Below are 16,694 nucleotides of genomic sequence, written 5' to 3'. Positions count from 1 at the left end.
AATTCTGGCAACCAGTTCGACATCTACATCCATACTCCGCAAGCCACCTGACGGTGTGTGGCGGAGGATACCTTGAGTACCTTTATCGGTTCTCCCTTCTATTCCAGTCTCGTATTGTTCGTGGAAAGAAGGATTGTCGGTATGCTTCTGTGACGGCTCTAATCTCTCTGATTTTATCCCCACGGTCTCTTCGCGTGATATAGGTAGGAGGGAGCAGTATACTGCTGAACTCTTCGGTGAAGGTATGTTCTCGAAACTTTAACAGAAGCCCGTACCGAGCCACTGAGCGTCTCTCCTGCAGAGTCTTCCACTGGAGTTTATCTATCATCTCCGTAACGCTTTCGCGATTACTAAATGATCCTGTAACGAAGCGCGCTGCTCTCCGTTGTATCTTCTCTGTCTCTTCTATCAACATTTATCTGGTACGGATACCGCACCGGTGGGCAGTATTCGAGCAATGGGCGAACAAGCGTACTGTAGCCTACTTCCTTGGTTTTCGGATTGCATTTCCTTAGGATTCTTCCAATGAATCTCAGTCTAGCATCTGCTTTACCGACGATCAACATTATATGATCATTCCATTTTAAATCACTCCTAATGCGTACTCCCAGATAATTTATGGAATTAACTGCTTCCAGTTGCTGACCTGCTATTTTGTAGCTAAATGATAAGGGATCTATCTTTCTATGTATTCGCAGCACATTACACTTGTCTACTTTGAGATTCAATTGCCATTCCCTGCACCATGCGTCAATTCGCTGCAGATCCTCCTGCATTTCAGTACAATTTTCCATTGTTACAACCTCTCGATACACCACAGCATCATCTGCAAAAAGCCTCAGTGAACTTCCGATGTCATCCACCAGGTCATTTATGTATATTGTGAATAGCAACGGTCCTATGACACTCCCCTGCGGCACACCTGAAATCACTCTTACTTCGCAAGACTTCTCTCCATTCAGAATGACACGCTGCGTTCTATTATCTAGGAACTCTTCAATCCAATCACACAATTGGTCTGATAGTCCATATGCTCTTACTTTGTTCGTTAAAAGACTCTGGGGAACCGTAAACTATATACTTTCCACAGAACACGAAGATTGAATTCACGCCTACAGTAATAAACAATATAATCAAACACAGCAGCGTCTTTGCTTTCATAAGATGTACAATAACGCAGCGAGCCCAGGTAAATGCAAACAGTAACGAAAACCAATCTCCCTGTAAGGTTCATGAATAAAAATAAACGATCGTCGTATAACAGATCCTTAGTTGTCTCTTCGATTCTTGTTACATAATGATGTATCTGACAGAAAGAGGACAACGTCGAAATTGGCAGCTTCGCAGAAATGGCTATAGAGGCAGAATTATAGATGGCCGAGTTAATGATCCGCATCCCTCCTCGCAGAATAACTATGCTAATTCTTCTCGGAAGTGGCTAGCATCCTCCGCGAGACATCTCTATTCCGGAAGGCACATTCCCGTCCCCGGTTTTGGCAGCGGTTCAGCGCTTGTGCGCTGACTGCGGCTGAATCCGCGCCAGACGCAGCACTGCGCCAACACCAGCGCCACCGGCGGCGCGGCCGGCAACTACACGCCTGCGATGCTCCAGTACAGCTAATCGCCCGGCCTGCGTAACATCTCTGGTGCGGTGCGCGCTCTAGAGCGCATCTCTGCCCGCTGCCGCAGTATTAATATCACTGGCGAGCGGGCGACTTCGCGTCTTTGGCGTGCGCTAGCGAAATATTCGCCTTCGATGCGTGACAACTACGAAACGTTACCGGGACGCAACAAATAAGTTGTGTGGCGTATGTTAAGTCAGTGCAGCGTCTCTTTAGCTTCTGCGTACACCGTATTATCGAGAAATATATTTTAAAATTATTAACGGACCACTTCGTTAAAAAAAATCTTCCTATGCACATTGTTTCACTCCGTTGTGTGTGACGTGATGTGACACATTTCTTTTTTTTGCGACCTATGAAATTTTGCAGTGTTATTTTAATAGGCAGTTGTGTCGTCTCTACAAGATTCTTAACTGAAGATCATAAATGTGATTGCGCGAAAATCGAGTAGAAGTATGGGATATAGCAAGACATCACAGCTCTAGGTAAGTGAACTTAAATTCCAAAATGTTCTAACCTGTACCGATTTTCAAAACACGTAAGCACACAGCTGCAATCTGTAAAAACTCGTGAAGTACTTGTCGTAAATCAGGAAATTGCAACTACTGAGTATGTAGTCCCAACTAACGTAAATGAAAACAGTCACCAGTTGGAAGTAAGTAGCGTGAGGCAATTGTTTTCTGGGATCTATGAAATACGCATTTCACTTTTAATTGCAGTTCCTGGCAGTTCTGCAGGATTTCTAACTGAAGGCCTACATATTGAGACTGCGTGAAATCCGAATAGGAGTGAGGGATGTAGCAAGACTGCACAGACGTATGTTGCTAAACTCTACGGATTTTCATAATACGTATGCAGTCAGATTCAAGAGCTAATGTAATGTTTAAAATAGGTCTACTTGTACTGAATCGAGAAGTCGCAAATACTCAGATGATTCGCAACTAATAGAAATGAAAACAGTCAACAGTTCTAAGCAGTGCAAGACATTTTTTTCTGTAACCTATGACATTCCTACCGTAATTCAGATACTGCCGTCCGTTAGAGAATGTGTTGCATGGGAACAGAATGTGCAATGTTGTCAGACTGCCAGTTTGAAATCACGTGAATCCGAAATTTTCTCAACTCTATCGATTTTATAATGTGCTTGCCGTCTCCTACGGGCGTACATAATACACGAAATAGTTGTCTCGAACAGATAAACTGCAAGTATAGGATTCTGTAAAAAATATCATAAAAGACGAATAATAAATATTTCGAACTATATAATCTTCAGAGCAGTTCAAACCTATTGTACCCAGTCTATGAAATTTTACTGTGTAATTTTAATACAATTCTGCTAACTGTAACGTCTTGATTGAGTGAAATGCGAGTAGAAGCATGAGATATTAGCAGTACTGCGAATTCTTGAATAAGCGGATACGGAATTTTCTTACCTCCGTTGTTTTTGAAAGGTGTCCACCGCACCTTAGTGCTGATGTTACGCATGCAACAAAAATCTAGAAACCGCAAATGTAGAGTGATCCAAAGTGACACGAAAATTGTAAAAAAAAGAAACCATTTAAATATATGACCTTTATACCAGTGAATTTTTCTGCGATCTATGAAATTTCACAGTGTAATGTTATTATATAGGCCTATTTCGTCTGGAACACTAGACTGATAATCCGAACGGAAGCACGAAACATAGCAATACTACACATCTGTGAAGAAACCAGTTCCGTCAATAATATGCGCATGTTTCGCGACATAGCCGTCTTCCATAGAAAAATTATCAGAAACGCATGCAGATCATGAATTTTGAAAATCACCTTCGCTTTTGAACAAATTAACTATCCTAGTTTACATTTGCATCTATACTCAGTGAACAAGTGGTAAGTGCGAGCAAAGGATGCTTTTCACTGTATCATATACACTGCCTGACAGAAACAGTGACATACCCAGACGGGAAACAGGAAACAAAATGAAACTTCGCGGCTTGACAGGGTATGTCATCCTATTTCGGTGAATACAATGTTGAGTCAAATTTACAAAAATCTTGGCTGTATGTATAATTGACATATCATTAATCATATTTCGTTGATATATGTTTCTCTACCTATTTTTATAAAAACCTTGAATCACTTCGCATTCACGACTGCAAACGTCAGGAGCTGTCTGAGATATAGCTCGTGTTGAAATGCAAAACAATCACTACAGTATATCAAAACTAGACATGATTGTCTTACTGGGCTAGCCGTGATATTTCTTTGAATAAAAATATGGCATTTCCGTGTCTGATCACTAATTTTTTTTTATTTTCAGTTACCGGTTTCAGGCTAGCTGCCCACCTTCACATCCGTTAGATAAAGTTAAAGATATGTAATTATATTTCTTTAACTTTATCTAACAGGTATGAAGATGGGCAGCTAGCCTGAAAGCGGTTATTGAAAACAAAAGAAATTAGCGATCAAAGACTAAAATGCCATATTTTTTTAATCACTACAGTAACATACATTTCTCCAGTTGCTAATGACCAGAGCGTAAACGCTATCACTTTTTCTCGTTATTTTCGGCTTCGCTAATTGGTGTTCTGCTTTTAAATTTCTCCCTCAATATTATATTGGAAGGCCAGCGAAAATGTCAACTTCTATGTGTGCAGGGTTTTCGGATAATGCAAACGAAAACTGGAACTACAATTTCGAGTTCTCCGGTAATTTTCTACCAGTCAAATTTATTTTTCTTCAAAATTTCTAGTGAAGATCTCTTGGAATTCAGACGCACGTATCATGTTTGTCTCAGCGACATTAATCTCTCTTTAGACCACTCCATCTCTGACACAACTCATGTCAAAACAACACCAGAAGTAGACAAGACAGCAGACGGAAGCTTTGTGTACTGCTAGCGCCGAAGCGGAGAGGACACCAACTCAAATGTTCAAATGTGTGTGAAATCTTATAGGATTTAACTGCTAAGGTCATCAGTCCCTAAGCTTACACACTACTTAACCTAAATTATCCTGAGGACAAACACACACACACCCATGCCCGAGGGAGGACTCGAACCTCCGCCGGGACCAGCCGCACAGTCCATGACTGCAGCGCCTCGGACCGCTCGGCTAACCGCGCGCGGCAGGACATCAACTCCCTTCGATGGTTCGCTAAAAGACCGACAACCAGAGGAACGCGAGCGAATAGTAGCGAATGCGAACCGAATACGGCCGAATGCAGCTCCCTCGCGCTTGTCTACCTTTTACACCCGAGAGAAGCTTCGATCGTTGATGCATGTTCGCTTGTATTCGCTCCAGTGTAAATCCGCCGTGTGATCTACACTGAAGCGCCAAAGAAACTGGTATTGGTATGTGTATTTAACCACAGAGAGCCGGCCGCTGTGGCCGAGCGGTTCTAGACGCTTCAGTCCGGAACCGCGAGACTGCTACGGTCGCAGGTTCGAATCCTGCCTCGGGCATGGATCTGTGTGATGTCCTTAGGTTAGTTAGGTTTAAGTAGTTCTACGTTCTAGGGGACTGATGACCTCAGAAGTCCCATAGTGCTCACAGACATTTGAACCATTTTGAACTACAGAGATATGTAAACAGCCAGAATATGGCGACGCCTATATACGAGGGTTGGAACTTAAAAAGTGGCAACTATTTATTCAGAACCGATACAATAGAGTTACTTGTTTGCACCTGTTGCTGTCCTTCAAAGTAGTCACCAGCGTTGTGTAGAACCCGTTGCCAGAGATGTGGGAGGCGTAGCATACCGTTAGCAGAGCCTGTTCTGTTGATGGTGCGAATGGAGCGGTCTATTGCCCGTCGAATCTCTGGAACAGTTCTGAAGCGATTGCCACCAAGTGGTTCCTTCATCTTCAGAATCAAAGTCACAAGTCCGGGGAGTATGGTGGATGGTACAGTACTTCCCAGTCCCATCGACCCAACAGAGCAGCCACAGCTTGCGCTGTATGCGCCCGCGCATTGTCGTGCAAAATGACGGGTGGGTTGCGCAGAAAGTGTCGCCGCTTCTTTCGCAAAGCTGGTCGCAGGTGATGCTGCAAAAAACGAACAGTAATACTGTGCATTGACAGTCTGCCGTGGAGGAACCTAATGCGTTAGGATAACACCATCACAGTCGTACAGGAGAATCACCATAGCTTTAGCTCCATTCGCACCATCAACAGAACAGGCTCTGCTAACGGTATACTACGTCTCCCACATCGCTGACATGGGTTCTACGCAACGCTGGTGACTACTTTGAAGGACAGCAACAGGAGCAAACATGTAACTCTTTTGTATCGGTTATGAATTAATAGTTGCCACTATTTAAGTTCCAAGCCTCGTAAGACAGCAAGCATCTGAAGCAGATGTTACATCGGTTACTGCTGTCACAATGGCAGTCTTAGCCGCTGCAGCGCGCCTATATATATTTACTAGACTATGTTGCGCGAAAATCAAGTTTGTGATTGCGCAATCCTGTGTTATTCTTATGGAGTTATACCGGAAGTGCTTGATAGATAAGAGAATATCAAGGAAATTCAAGAATCAAGTGCAGCAACAGAGTACTTCTGTTCAATGGAACAGAAGTACAACACTTCCGGAAATTGCTGCAGATTTCAGTGCTGGGCCACCAGCATGTGTCAGGGTGCGAACCATTCAACGAAACATCATAGATTTGGACTTCCGGAGCAGAAGGCCCACTCGTGTACCCTTGATGACTGGATGACACAAGACTTTATGCCTCGCCCGGGCCTGTCAAAACCGACATTGGACTCTTGACGACTGGAAACATGTTGCATGGTCGGACGAGTTTCGTTTCAAATTGTATCGAGTGAATGGACGTGTGCGGGTATGCAGACAACCTCATGAATCTAAGGACCCTGCATGTCAGGAACGGACTGTTCAAGCTGGTGGAGGCTGTGTAATGGTGTGGAGCGAGTGCAGTTGGAGTGATATGGGGCCCCTGATACGTCTAGATACGACTCTGACAGCCGACAGGTTACTGTTGATCACGAACGTGGTTTTGCAGTCAGTGGAATGTTTACAAATGCGGAGTTGGCAGATGCCCATCTGATGTACGGATTAGCACCGGGCAATAGCCGTGGCGCGGTACGTTTGTATCGAGACAGATTTCCAGAACGAAGGTGTCCCGACAGGAAGACGTTCGAAGCAATTGATCGGCGTCTCAGGGAGCAAGGAACATTCCAGCCTATGATTCGCGACTGGGGAAGAGCTAGAACGACGAGGACACCTGCAATGGACGAGGCAATTCTTCGTGCAGTTGACGATAACCCTAATGTCAGCGTCAGAGAAGTTGCTGCTGTACAAGGTAACGTTGACCACGTCACTGTATGGAGAGTGCTACGGGAGAACCAGTTGTTTCCGTACCGTTTACAGCGTGTGGTTCAAATGGCTCTGAGCACTATGGGACTCAACTTCTGTGGTCATCAGTCCCCTAGAACTTAGAGCATCACGTCTGATCAGCTGAATCCATTCATGCCCATTGTGCATTCCGACAGAGTTGGGCAATTTCAGGAGGACAATGCGACACCCCACACGTCCAGAATTGCCAGAGAGTTGCTCCAGGAACACTCATCTGAGTGTAAACACTTCAAATGGCTCTCAGCACTATGGGACTCAACTTCTGTGGGGACTGTGTAATGGTGTGGAGCGTGTGCAGTTGGAGTGATATGGGGCCCCTGATACGTCTAGATACGACTCTGACAGGCGACACGTACGTGAGCATCATGTCTGATCACCTGCATCCATTCATGCCCATTGTGCATTCCGACGGAGTTGGACAATTTCAGGAGGACAATGCGACACCCCACACGTCCAGGAACACTCTTCTGAGTGTAAACACTTCCGCTGGCCACCAAACTCCCTAGACATGAACATTGTTGAGCACCTATGGGATTTCTTGCACCCGCTAGCACTCGTACGAATTTATAGGTAGCTCTGCAGGAATCATGGTGTCAGTTCTCTCCAGCACTACTTCAGACATTAGTCGAGTCCTTGTCATGTCGTGTTGCGGCACTTCTGCGCGCTCGCGTGGGCCCTACACGATATAAAGCCTGGTTTACACATGGACATTGGGTTGCGCAACTCGTTGCGTGGAATGAGCTGCACGTAAATGGTTTCGTATGTGACTGTAGACACGGCGAAACCAGTATAAACTTCAGTTTCGTCGTTGTGTGGGTTCCTGACTCGTCTCTGAAATGAAAGTTTTGGCAGCTACACGTCGCACAAGTTGTGATGGAGTTAAAGCTTGATGCGTGGGATCGCTGCATAAGAAAAAAAAAAAAAAATTCGAAACATGTTTCGATTCGTGACTCGATGAAGAAAAGACGCCAGCTCGATTGCTCAGCATCGTTGCTGAAATAATTTGTAATGGAAGACCCAAGAAGTTCTTTTTTATGACAAACTGCCTATTGGCTTCTGTCTCGGGTTCTTCGGCCGACGTTCATCTAATGATTTTTCTGACGTTTTGCCAGCACGAGTGGCTGGCATTGTCAAAGCTTCACCCTCCATTGCCGGTGGTGAACTGGAGGCGAGCTCGCGGCCGCAGACTGCATGTACCTGGCGCGCCAACGTCCGAGGGCTTCTCCGCGGTCATTTCCGGTGCGGTTCTCCTCTTGCTACCTGCGACGGTCGTTCGCTGCAGTACGGGAAGCCAGGATCCGTTTACCTTAAGGCTTTCCTCTTTCTTGTTCAAACTGTTCGCGAGTTTTTGGATTTCTACAGCTCCTGTGAAGAAGCGGGCGTGATAGTGCTTCTCTACAGCCGGAACTTCCGTGTCGGCTAATTTTATTACGTGGTCGGTCTCATTCAGTGCGTGCTCTGCCACGGCCGATTTCTCCACCTGCCCCAACCTGCAATGTCACTTATGCTCTTTGATCCTGGTGTTAATGGATCGTCCAGTCATTCCAACATAAACTTTTCCGCATGTGCATGGTATGCGGTATATTCCCGACATTGCAAGTGGGTCTCTTTTCTCCTTCGCCGATCTAAGACACTCTTTGATCTTCCTTGTCTGTTTGAAAATCGTCTTTACGCCGTGTTTGCGCAATATACGGCCGATTCTGTCCGTCACTCTGGGAATGTATGGCAGAAAGGCCGTATTGCGCAAACACGGCGTAAAGACGATTTTCAAACCGACAAGGAAGATCAAAGAGTGTCTTAGATCGGCGAAGGAGAAAAGAGACCCACTTGCAATGTCGGGAATATACCGTGCACATGCGGAAAAGTTTATGTCGGAATGACTGGACGATCCATTAACACCAGGATCAAAGAGCATAAGCGACATTGCAGGTTGGGGCAGGTGGAGAAATCGGCCGTGGCAGAGCACGCACTGAATGAGACCGACCACGTAACAAAATTCGCCGACACGGAAGTTCTGGCTGTAGAGAACCACTGTCACACGCACTTGTTTAGAGAAGCTGTAGAAATCCAAAAACACGCGAACAGTTTCAACTAGAAAGAGGAAAGCCTTAAGGTAAACGGATCCTGGCTTCCCGTACTGCAGCGAACGACGGTCGCAGGTAGCAAGAGGAGAACCGCACCGGAAATGACCGCGGAGAAGCCCTCGGACGTTGGCGCGCCAGGTACATATAGCCTGCGGCCGCGAGCTCGCCTCCAGTTCACCACCGGCAGTCGAGGGTGAAGGTATGACAATGCCAGCCACTCGTGCTGGCGAAACGTCAGAAAAATCATTAGATGAACGTCGGCCGAAGAACCCGACACAGAAGCCAATAGGCAGTTTGTCAACAAGTGGCCACGAAAGCCTTAACAATTTGTTTTAATTGTCTTAGAATGTCACCAGAACTGTTCACGTTTCTTCTAAATAGAGTCAATTATGCGACAAGGAATAAAGGTACTGTAATGCATGAAGCACTGTCGCCAGAACTGCAATTACATATCACGTTGCGTGCATTACAATCGAGAACACTCGGCATGCTATAAGATGCGGTTTCAGTTGGTGATGACGCGTTTTCGTTAACAGCAATAATTATTAACATTAACAATAGTAATTATTAATATTCTCTCTCCTCCCACACAGGCCATGAAAGCCCAAAGGTACCGACCGGCCGCCGCGTCATCCTCAGCCCATAGGCGTCACCTGACAGTGAACGAAAGCACTGAGTAATTGGGTGAGGCGTCTGTCGTCATCACAACAAGGTTGCGTAAACCTGTCTGGTCTCCCGCGTGCCGGCCGGCCGCACACACCTGTGACTCCTGCAGTGTTGGGACGTGCGGACACTCTCATTCGAGGTGATCGGCGGATCACTTTGAAATGCCTCGCTGCTCAACTGGACGTCTCTGTTGGTAGTGCTGACTCACTAGTCCGCCAGGGGTATGTGGTCAGCACACCGCTCTCCCGGCCGTATGTCAGTTTTCTCAGTCGAGTAGCTCCTCAGTTTGCCTCACAAGGGCTGAGTGCACCCCGCTTGCCAACAGCGCTCGGCAGATCGGATGGTCACCCATCCAAGTGCTAGCCCAGCCCAACAGCGCTTAACTTCGGTGATCTGACGGGAACGGGTGTTACCACTGCGGCAAGGCCGTTGGCAATTATTAGCATTGGCAACAATAATTATTTGAAGCAGGCCGCATTAGGAAGAGAATGTGTGCAAACTGCCGGCCGGAGTGGCCGTGCGGTTCTAGGCGCCACAGTCTGGAACCGAGAGACCGCTACGGTCGCAGGTTCGAATCCTGCCTCGGGCATGGATGTGTGTGATGTCCCTAGGTTAGTTAGGTTTAAGTAGTTGTAAGTTCTAGGGGACTGATGACCTCAGAAGTTGAGTCCCATAGTGCTCAGAGCCATTTGAACCATTTTTTTTGCAAACTACTCTCTTGAAAACGTCTCTGTAAAGTGGCAATATTTCAAACTTCTAACATACCGGAATGGGGAGCACTGCAGCGACGTTTTAAATAGATGAATATTGTTGTTGATAATTCTTCCGGGTTATATGGCCGTGGTCCATGGAATTCTTCTATTCCTAGCGTTTCATCCAATACTACGTTGGACATCCTCAGAGGGATAGCTGGTCCTGCTGAGTCCTGCCGGCATGAATAGAAGTATTGCACGGACCACGGCCATATAACCCGGAAGAATTATCAACAATAGTACAATCCGGTCGTGAAAGCCTTCATTGTATGATTAGATGAATATTGAATAAAGATTGCAGCTTCTTCAATTTGTATATTCTTCCCTCCTGTCAACAATATTCCTTAAAAAAAAAGGAGTGAGCTAACTCGAACGATGGGTTAAAAAAAAAAAAAAAAGGTTCAAATGGCTCTGAGCACTATGGGACTCAACATCGGAGGTCATCAGTCCCCTGGAACGTAGAACTACTTAAACCTAACTAACCAAAGGACATCACACACATCCATGCCGGAGGCAGGATTCGAACCTGCGACCGTAGCAGTCGCGCGGTTCCGGACTGAAGCGCCTAGAACAGCTCGGCCACCACGGCCGGCTCGAACGATGGGATTTTAGTCTTGTAGACAAGAGCATTTCTACAGCTATAATTACATTTGCTTGTATTTTTCTTAATTCAGTTGTATATGTGCTCCTAACTCAATAAACTTTGCCCTGCAGCTCAGATACTGTCAAACTATCTACGTTCTGATCGCATATGGCGGTCTCAGGAGTAGCAACGTGTTGCTTATTTTTTTGTAATCAGCTTCACTGAAATGCCACAAACACCTATGCAAAGCATAGACATCCTAAGAGGGAACATTATTCTCCGTTCCCCACTTCATATTTCAGTTTGTCTACATTCTACGAACACAAATAACCTCAAAACCCATGCAACTAGTTGTCACCATTTGGAACACGCCGAAACTGTTTAGTTTCACCGACGAGTTGCGCAAACGCGCGGCGCGCATGCGCAGTGGCCGGTTGCGCAGTTTCCTGCAACCTGGTGCCGTGTAAACTAGCTTTTACGCAGGTGTACCAGTTTCTTCGGCTCTTCAATGTATGTTTTACGTTAACAGTAATAGTTCTACTACTTTTTTTTCTGGGACACACCGTACGATACTCCAGTATCTGTAGATTACGCTCCATCCTGCAGGATATGCTCCGTGCTGCCGGCTCTAGGAATGTAGCGTGCAGAAAGCGAGTTGGATTACGCACGATATTCACGACTGGCCTATGTTCGACGTCAACGTGCAATAACAGTTTACAGACGGCACGTGGCAGTATAAAATTACAGGGTCGTATAATATTGCAGGTCGGGAATGATCTATGAGGTCTTGAATATCTTATTTGTATCTGTTACTGGGTATGGAGAAATTGAGACTGGGGGGGTTTCTTTATATAGGGTGTTACAAAAAGGTACGGCCAAACTTTCAGGAAACATTCCTCAAACACAAATAAAGAAAAGATGTTATATACATGTGCCCGGAAACGCTTAATTTCCATGTTACAGCTCATTTTAGTTTCGTCAGTATGTACTGTACTTCCTCGATTCACCGCCAGTTGGCCTAATTGAGGGAAGGTAATGCTGACTTCGGCGCTTGTGTTGACATGCGACTCATTGCTCTACAGTAGTAGCATCAAGCACGTCAGTACGTAGCATCAACAGGTTAGTGTTCATCACGAACGTGGTTTTTCAGTCAGTGCAATGTTTACAAATGCGGAGTTGGCAGATGCCCATTTGATGTACGGATTAGCACGGGGCAATAGCCGTGGCGCGGTACGTTTGTATCGAGACAGATTTCCAGAACGGAGGTGTCCCGACTGGAAGACGTTCGAAGCAATTGATCGGCGTCTTAGGGAGCACGGAACATTCCAGCGTATGACTCGCGACTGGGGAAGACCTAGAACGACGAGGACACCTGCAATGGACGAGGACAATCTTCGTGCAGTTGACGATAACCCTAATGTCAGCGTCAGAGAAGTTGCTGCTGTACGAGGTAACGTTGACCACGTCACTGTATGGAGAGTGCTACGGGAGAACCGGTTGTTTTCGTACCGTGTACAGCTTGTGCGGGCACTATTAGTAGCTGATTGGCCTCCACGGGTACACTTCTGCGAATGGTTCATCCGACAATGTGTCAATCCTCATTTCAGTGCAAATGTTCTCTTTACGGATGAGGCTTCATTTCAACGTGATCAAACTGTAAATTTTCACAATCGATATGTGTGGGCTGACGAGAATCCGCACGCAATTGTGCAATCACGTCATCAACACAGATTTTCTGTGAACGTTTCGGCAGACATTGTTGGTGATGTCTCGATTGGGCCCCATGTTCTTCCACCTACGCTCAATGGAGCACGTTATCACGATTTCATACGGGATACTCTACCTGTGCTGCTAGAACATGTGCCTTTACAAGTACGACACAACATATGGTTCATGCACAATGGAGCTCCTGCACATTTCAGTCGAAGTGTTCGTACGCTTCTCAACAACAGATTCGGTGACCGACGGATTGGTAGAGGCGGACCAATTCCATGGCCTCCACGTTCTCCTGACCTCAACCCTCTTGACTTTCATTTATGGGGGCATTTGAAAGCTCTCGTCTACGCAACCCCGGTACCAAATGTAGATACTCTTCGTGCTCGTATTGTGGACGGCTGTGATACAATACGCCATTCTCCAGGGCTGCATCAGCGCATCAGGGATTCCGTGCGACGGAGGGTGGATGCACGTATCCTCGCTAACGGAGGACATTTTGAACATTTCCTGTAACAAAGTGTTTGAAGTCACGCTGGTACGTTCTGTTGCTGTGTGTTTCCATCCCATGATTAATGTGATTTGAAGAGAAGTAATAAAATGTGCTCTAACATGGAAAGTAAGCGTTTCCGGACACATGTCCACATAACATATTTTCTTTCTTTGTGTGTGTGGAATGTTTCCTGAAAGTTTGGCCGTACCTTTTTGTAACACCCTGTATAGTTTTGCGTGATTAAGTCCCGACGGTATGCAAAGCTGTCATTTAGTTACGTGCGATTTGCGGTCTGTTATGTGTTACTTTCCGATAATAAATCATCTTTTTTTCTGATTACCGTTAAAATATAATGACGATAAGTGTTTGAAATCATTTGGAATAATATTTTAATAACTGTGTAGATGACGTGACGTCATGCGTTCACTCTTAGAAAAAAAAACATATAAAAAAGATTGATTGTGCGTTTATGAACGGTCAGTGTGGGGATCAGTGATTACGATTAAAGAAATAATTGATTGGACGAAGTTCAATTGCACAGTCGCGTAGGGCGAATTATGAGCTTGGAACTGGTTGTAGACGTATGCAGGTCAATTTCGCGACAGGCTAGTAAGCGTCGCGAGTGTGTCACGGTATCAAGACTGCTTTCGCGCCGTCGATGGTTTGCTTTTAACACGCGAAAATACAATTTACGCGAAGTCCTAATTACCGCGAAAGGGTAGAATATTTGATGAGCCATTGTGGAGGACGTAAGTTTGGATAGAAAGATCATTTTCAAAATCCAATATAAATCCTGTTGATCGAGGTTGCCTAGCAACCAAAAAGCTCGTACGTGGTTATCAGCAGAAACAGTGTACTATCTTTCATGCACACGTTTAAATTCTACATCGAGGTGTGGATGATTTGTGGGCGCGAAGTAAACATTTGAAAGCATTTGATTAAATAAAAAGGAAAAATATAAAGAAGTTTATTCGTATATTTTGTTATGTCATGAACTGTGATCCTTTCTTATAGTGGTGTAGAGCCTTACATATTATTAATATTGTGACAGACTGATCGCAAGTGCTCTCGTTACAAGTAGAGTTTTGGGCCTGATTAAGAGTAGCTGGTTCTTAAAGTCTCAAAGGTTAAGTGAAGAATAATATCACACTCAAATAACGCACCATCGAAACCCACTATCTTTATACTACACTACTGGCCATTAAAATTGCTACACCACGAAGATGGCGTGCTACAGGTGCGAAATTTAACCGATAGGAAGAAGATGCTGTGATACGCTCTTTTCAGAGCATTCAAACAAGGTTGGCGCCGGTGGCGACACCTACAACGTGCTGACGTGAGGAAAGTTTCCAACCGATTTCTCATACACAAACAGCAGTTGACCGGCGTTGCCTGGTGAAACGTTGTTGTGATGCCTCGTGTAAGGAGGAGAAATGCGTACCATCACGTTTCCGACTTTGATCAAGGTCGGATTGTAGCCTATCACGATTGCGGTTTATCGTATCGCGACATTGCTGCTCGCGTTGGCGAGATCCAATAACTGTTACCAGAATATGGAATCGGAGGGCTCAGGAGGGTAATACGGAACGCCGTGGTGGATCCCAACGGCCTCGTATCACTAGCAGTCGAGATGACAGGCATCTCATCCGCATGGCTGTAACGGATCGTGCAGCCACGTCTGGATCCCTTAGTCAACAGATGGACGTTTGCAAGACAACAACCGTCTGCAAGAACTTTTGCAGCAGCATGGACTATCAGCTCGGAGACCACGACTGCGGTTACCCTTAACGCTGCATCACAGACAGGGGCGCCTGCGATGGTGTACTCGACGACGAACCTGGGTGCACGAATGGCAAAACGTCATTTTTTCGGATGAATTCAGGTTCTGTTTACAGCTTCATGATGGTAGCATCCGTGTTTGGCGACATCGCGGTGAACGCACATTGGAAACGTGTATTCATCATCGCCATACTGGGTGCACGAATGGCATAACGTCATTTTTTCGGATGAATTCAGGTTCTGTTTACAGCTTCATGATGGTAGCATCCGTGTTTGGCGACATCGCGGTGAACGCACATTGGAAACGTGTATTCGTCATCGCCATACTGTCGTATCACCCGGCGTGACACATCTCGGTTACCTTTTGTTTGCATTGACGGCACTTTGAACAGTGGACTTTACATTTCAAAAGTGTTACGTCCCTTGGCTCTACCCTTCATTCTATCTCTGCGAAACCCTAGATTTCAGCAGGATAATGCACGACCGCATGTTGCAGGTCCTGTACAGGCCTTTCTGGATACAGAAAATGTTCGACTGCTGCCGTGGCCAGCACGTTCTCCAGATCTCTCACCACTTGAAAACATCTGGTCAATGATGGGCGAGCAACTGGCTCGTCACAGTACGCCAGTTACTGCTCTTGATGAACTGTGGTATCGTGTTGAAGCTGCATGGGCAGCTGTACCTGTTGTACACGCCATCCAAGCCCTGTTTGACTCAATGCCCAGGAGTATCAAGGCCGTTATTACGGCCAGAGGTGGTTGTTCTGGGTACTGATTTCTCAGGATCTACGCACCCAAATTGCGTGAAAATGAAATCACATGTCAGTTCTAGTACAATATATTTGTCCAATGAATACGCGTTTATCATCTGCATTTCTTCTTGGTGTAGCAATTTTAATGGCCAGTAGTGTATATTAAGCTAGCTATTTCGGAATCAGGTGATATCGTGGCCGTGTAGTTGTGTGTTGTCGACAACAAATAGCTAAACACTAACATAAACATTTCTCATGCTCTGATATCGACGAGGGAAGGACGAGAAGACAACGACGACATACAGGGTTATTACAAATGATTGAAGCGATTTCTCAGCTCTACAATAACTCTATTATTTGAGATTTTTTCACAATTTTTTCGCACACACCTACAAAAACTCAAAAAGTTTTTTTACGCATTCACAAATGTTCGATATGTGCCGCTTTAGTGATTCGGCAGACATCAAGCCGATAATCAAGTTCCTCCCACACTCGGCGCAGCATGTCCCCATCAATGAGTTCGAAAGCATCGTTGATGCGAGCTCGCAGTTGTGGCACGTTTCTCGGTAGAGGAGGTTTAAACACTGAATCTTTCACATAACCCCACAGAAAGAAATCGCATAGGGTTACGTCGGGAGAGTGTGGAGGCCATGACGCGAATTGCTGATCATGATCTCCACCACGACCGATCCATCGGTTTTCCAATCTCCTGTTTAAGAAATGCCGAACATCATGATGGAAGTGCGGTGGAGCACCATCCTGTTGAAAGATGAAGTCGGCGCTGCCGGTCTCCAGTTGTGGCATGAGCCAATTTTCCAGCATGTCCAGATACACGTGTCCTGCAACGTTTTTTTCGCAGAAGAAAAAGGGGCCGTAAACTTTAAACCGTGAGATTGGA

The 16,694-nt window shown here is 45.7% G+C and overlaps 1 protein-coding gene and 1 pseudogene across 1 annotated transcript in view; one reads left to right on the top strand and one right to left on the bottom strand.

The window, feature by feature from the left end:
• LOC126108168 (voltage-gated potassium channel subunit beta-2-like) overlaps positions 1–16,694 on the top strand; it is a 666,110-nt gene that overhangs the window by 439,859 nt on the left and 209,557 nt on the right. The window lies entirely within an intron of this gene.
• LOC126109072 (5S ribosomal RNA) lies at positions 10,042–10,159 on the bottom strand (annotated as a pseudogene).

This window comes from Schistocerca cancellata, chromosome 11 (assembly GCF_023864275.1).
Source record: "Schistocerca cancellata isolate TAMUIC-IGC-003103 chromosome 11, iqSchCanc2.1, whole genome shotgun sequence".
NCBI classification, from domain to species: domain Eukaryota; kingdom Metazoa; phylum Arthropoda; class Insecta; order Orthoptera; family Acrididae; genus Schistocerca; species Schistocerca cancellata.
The sequence above is the reverse complement of the archived record's forward strand: the minus strand, read 5'-3'. Positions and strand labels throughout refer to the sequence as shown.